Source organism: Bos indicus x Bos taurus, chromosome 28 (genome assembly GCF_003369695.1).
Source record: "Bos indicus x Bos taurus breed Angus x Brahman F1 hybrid chromosome 28, Bos_hybrid_MaternalHap_v2.0, whole genome shotgun sequence".
NCBI classification, from domain to species: Eukaryota; Metazoa; Chordata; class Mammalia; order Artiodactyla; family Bovidae; genus Bos; species Bos indicus x Bos taurus.
Window position 1 is genome coordinate 43,868,779 of NC_040103.1, and position 5,156 is coordinate 43,873,934.

Here is a 5,156-nt window from a genome sequence, read left to right on the forward strand (position 1 = left end):
GCGCTGTCCGCGGTGCTGAAGGCCCAGACAGGAAAGCTGCCGGGGCCAGGAAGAGAGGATCCCATTGGTCTGGGAAACTTGGCACTCTGCTGAGCCCCTGAACCCCAATGTCTTCGTTCGAACACTAAGGAGAGTGAACCAGAAGATAAACGACGGTTTGCGTATGGAAGGATAGTTTCCGTTTTGTCGTTTGTAAAACGATACTTTTAAAAGTCCCAGTCTTAGGGTTATTTTGAAGAAAAGATGAGATAAGGCATATTAAGTGCTTATCACAAAGCCTTATACAAATTTTACCCATCCACTATCCAAATTACGGAGACCTACTCTGCTTTCACCTCCTTGCTGCCTCAGTGAACACTTTCCTATCCATTCCCTTAAGAACCTGTGTGGAAATTTTTCTGGAATATTTAACAGGGTGCTGAATTGCTGGGTCATGAGTATGTGTATAACTGTGCTATGCTCAGTCGTGTCCGATTCTTTGCGACCCCATGGACTGTAGCCCACCAAGCTCCTCTCTCCATGGAATTTACCAGGCAACAATACTGGAGTGGGTTGCCATTTCCTTCTCCAGGGTATCAAACCCACATCTGAGCCCAGGGATCAAACCCACATCTCCTCTGTCTCCTGCATTGGCAGGTGGGTTCTTTATAACTAGTACCACCTGGGAAGTCCAGGTTATGTGTATACTTAACTTGATTTGGCAGTGTTACATCACTTCTCAATTCTACATTCCCATAAACAGTGCAAGAGAATTTTTAAATCTGCATATCCCAGCCAAAACTTGGCAGTGTCTGGCCATAATTTTTGCCAGAAAAACAGACACAGTGTCACATAATTGTTTTAATCCACTTTTCTCTGATTATCAGTGACTTGTATCCCATTATCAATGACTTGTTTGTTAGTTTGGGGAGCTCCTGCTGTACTTCTCTTGGGCTTTGATCTTGTTTATACATAAGAGTTCCTGGTAGAGGAACATATTCATCTATGGTTCAAACCACCATTAACTTCCTCCTGGATTATTGCAACAGCCCCCAAACTGGTCTCCTTGCTTCCACACTTGCACCTCTGAATTTTAATCTCAACACAGTAGAGTTTCCCTGTGGGATGATTGAGGGATGCAGATATGAGGTAATTAAGCGATTGCCCATACCAGTACTGGTAGGATGTCAGAATGGAGTCATATAATTAACTCTATCCTGCACCTAAAGTTCCTTTTCCAAAAAAAGTTGTTCAGTTGGAGATATTTTAAGGTCTATATGGCCAAGGACCACACTGTTTAATATTATATCTCCAGCAGTTAGCATAGTGCCCAATTCATAGCACATTTTCAGTAAATACTTGTTGAATGAGTAAATGGATATTTAGTTTGGATTCTAAAGGATAAGTAAGAGTTTCTCTGATGCAGAAGGGCTGGGTTCATTTGGAGTTCTTTGATTAAAAGCACCAGAAAATTATCTGGCTAGCTTAGGAAAAAGGAACTTATGGGAAACTTGTCTAAAGAACAACTAGAATCACAGGAAAACTGGAGAATTAGTCTCAGGAAGCAGGACTGAGTCAGAAATGGACTAACTCTTCAAGGATCTTATGATGTTTAAAATTCAAATTCCAAGAAGAGAGATATTAAATGATCTGGCTTTGCCTTAAGTGAGGAAGAGGGGACCTGGAGTCAGCCATATAAAATATACCTGGATTGAGAAGCCATGCAGATGGTTCATGGGTTGCAGGTAGCACAAGAAATAGCAGTGGATACAGGGAAAGAAAAAAAACCAACAAGAAGACTTCCAGCGGGAAAGTTCAGTATGCAAAGGCAGAGTGATGAGGCACTAGGGGAATGGTAACTGCCTGGATGTGTGCAGAGAACTCATGGCCTAGGCCAGGTGACACTGGGCTTTGTCTGCCACGTTAAGGGGCTTGGACTCTATTCAGTAGGGTACTGGATACCAGTAAGATTTTAAGCTGTGAGGGACATGGTCAGATTTGTTTTTTAGAAAGATTTCCGTGGCATTTGGAGGGTGAATGGAGTAGTAAAAGGTGAGAGCAAAAATCCAGGGAAGGCGCAATAATGCACTGGCTGGCAGCAGAGTTAGAGAAAGAGGGATGGATTTGAGAGGCATTCAGGAGTCAGTTCTAACGGGTTTAATGGTTGACTGGGTGTGAGTGTTGGGGGCAAAGATAACCAATGGCTTTTCTGGCTTTAGTGACTAGGTGGACAGTGGAATCTGTCAATGAACTGCAAAACAGGAGATACAGATTCAGGAGAAAGAGCAGAATACAAGTTGGAGCCTCCAATGAGCCACTGAAGAAAGAAGAAAGATTTAAAATGGGTAACTAACAAGCACACACATGGACCTCTGCTTAAGGTTATGCGGCAGGCTGGATGGGAGGGGAGTTGGGGGGAGAATGGATACATGCATGTGTACCCTGTATATGTGTGGCTGAGTCCCTTGCTGTTCACCTGAAACCATCACAACATTGTTAATTGGCCATACCCCAATATAAAATACAAAGTTTCAAAAAAAGATGAAACAGCAGGCAAGAACCAAACCCTAGCAAATCAGTAGGCTCTAGAGCCTCCCATTTGCCCACAGTTATCCTCAGAGTCACAAGAGGAAATACAGAGCCATGGAGGGGAGTTGAGTCACTGAAAGAGCTGAGGGTCAGCAAAAGATGGAAGCAGCTGCTGCAGGAGCCTTTCAGCCTAATGGATGCTCTGCTAATTGTACTGATTAAAGAAAACATTTGGGGCAATTAAGGCTCCCAGGAGGATGGTTGCCATTCTCAGAAGACTGAGAAGGTCCCAGGCCTGGCTGTGGGCTCTGCAAAGATCTTCAGGAACAGAAACCTCCCCATCCCCCTTCTGATAGAACTTGTGTGCAAGTTTGCATTTATTCTGGTATATATTCTGGTTGTATTTTTTTCTGGTTGTCTATTTATTCTGCTTATAGAATTTAAATGATACAGAAGGATTCAGAGCAAAATGTGAAAATCTCCTTTCCACCTGCCTCAGCTTCACCTTTGTCCCCCTCTGGAGATAATTACTGGCCTCAACTGGGTAAACATCATTACAAAACTGTCTATGCATTTATCCAAGTCTACTCGTACGGATACACACTTTTAAAAACATAAGATGCACCCACTAAATGACAGTTCTGCAATTTGCTTCCTTTTCCTACTGGTCTTGAGGATCTTTATTTTAATTTCAGTTCGTAGGATCACTTCCTATTTCTTAATGGGTATGCTGTATTCATTGTAGGGGTCCAGAGGGCGTGGCCGGCCTGTGCTTGCAGCTGATCTCCCAGCCCACTCATTAATCGCCACCACCGCGCCAGCAGGATGGTAGGCATCCGGCGGGTGAACCACTGTCTTCCCAGATGAGCTCATGGACGCCGCTTGCGTGCTGGCCTCGCGTGGGCCAGTTGATATTAATCGGTGGGACCGGGAGCTCGGGGTGTCCCTCGCAGGATGGGGTGGGGATGGTGGGGAGGGAGGTAAGAAAGCCTTTGGGCTGGAGTCCTGAACTACCAGTAAGAGTTTTACAGAAGGTGGAGTTTAACAGATGACTTGGCGAGCAAGCGGAAGTAGCAAGAGGGAAAGAGCTAGGGCTGAGACCTTGCCTGACTGCTTAGGGGATACAGAGTCGCTTCCTGGATCGCGGGTTTTGGAGACTGTAGAGAAGGGAGGGGAGGCTGCAGTGGCACGTTAGGGCCAGACATCCCTTCCCCCACGTGTGTGGAGGGACACGATCCTAGGACAAAGCTGCACAAGAACCCAGCAGCGAGGACCTGAGACAGCCCCGCAAGATCGCTGGGGCACTGTTTGGGGCGGGCCTCGGGCTACCCCTGGGGGTGACGCCCCGCAGTGCGCTCCAGCGACTACCCGACGTCTGGGCTGAAAAATACCCCTTCCTCATTGCCTCTTCCGGCCCTTACTCTGCACCCACCAAGCGCGCCCAGCCGGTAAACCCCTCTAAGGAGGCTCTGAACCCGGACCTGGCATTGCAACAGACTCTCGGCTAATCAGTCTCACGTCTCTGCTAGAGCCGGCCCCACTCCACGCTCAGGATGCGTTGTAGGTCCTGGAGGTGTTTGGAGGAGGGGACAGGAAGGAGCCAGTCCCTTTTTTGAGATGGGTACCTGGGAGACAGGCCTGCGCCCACTCCTGGTGAGCTTTGTCAAGGAGTATCCCGGGAAATCCAGTCCAGGCCTCTGATGTGGAGAGACTCGGCCAACTCTGTGAGAAAGCCGTGACTCTCTCAAGAGGGGCCTGTCTCCTGTAAAATGGAGGCAATCAGCTTGAAATCCCACACAACAGGTGAGCACTTAGATATGGGGGGCTCTCACCCAAGCAGAGCCAAACAGCCCATCAAGCTTGCCCTCTTAGGGAATCAGGATGAGTACAGATATATGAGGGAGGGCTTCCTGGAAAAGAAGAAAAGACTGGTGGACTGAAGGAGCGAAGGCTTGGGGGCAAGCATGGGTCGGGCAGGTCTGCGGAGATAATTGGAGGGTGGTTCTCCTTGGCCGGGCGTCTAGTGCTCCAGAGCAGAGGTCAGAATGGAGATATCAGATAGGCCCAAGGAAAGCGCCTCTAATGTTCTAGCTGACATTTGCATCCTCAAAGCTTCGTTTAAGTAGGGGACATGGTCATATTTTGTTTTAATAAAAATATGTTGTTCTGGAAGGTGGTGGAGGAAACAAGGCTGAGGCAAGGAGGAAGCAGCCCAATCAAGGAAAGAATAGTAAAAACCTGTGTGAACTGCAGTTGTACCTGTGGGGTCTGGGGAAGAGCCACCTGTGACGGAGTATTATGCAAGAGTGATCAGTTGCGCCAGGGCACTGAGTCCTGAGGAAGAGGAGTCAGGTGTGCATCCCAGGATCCTGGAGGGTGCCCAAGACCCCTCATGTCTCTCTGTGAGATGGTTACTGGCACGAGAAGAAGCCCTCGTGCAGGGCTGGGCCACACTATTCTTTGAGGCCAAGAGAATATTTCCTCATTACCCTTGGAAAACTAACGAGCTTAATGGAGGGAGAGACCCAAGCAGTCCCTGCTTTCATGGCGGTTTCAGAATACATAGCTGGCTGTCAGCAGGTTCAGAGTCCTCAACCCTGTATATGCAGGAAAGACAAAACAGAAACCAAAGGGAGGGAAGAAAAAGA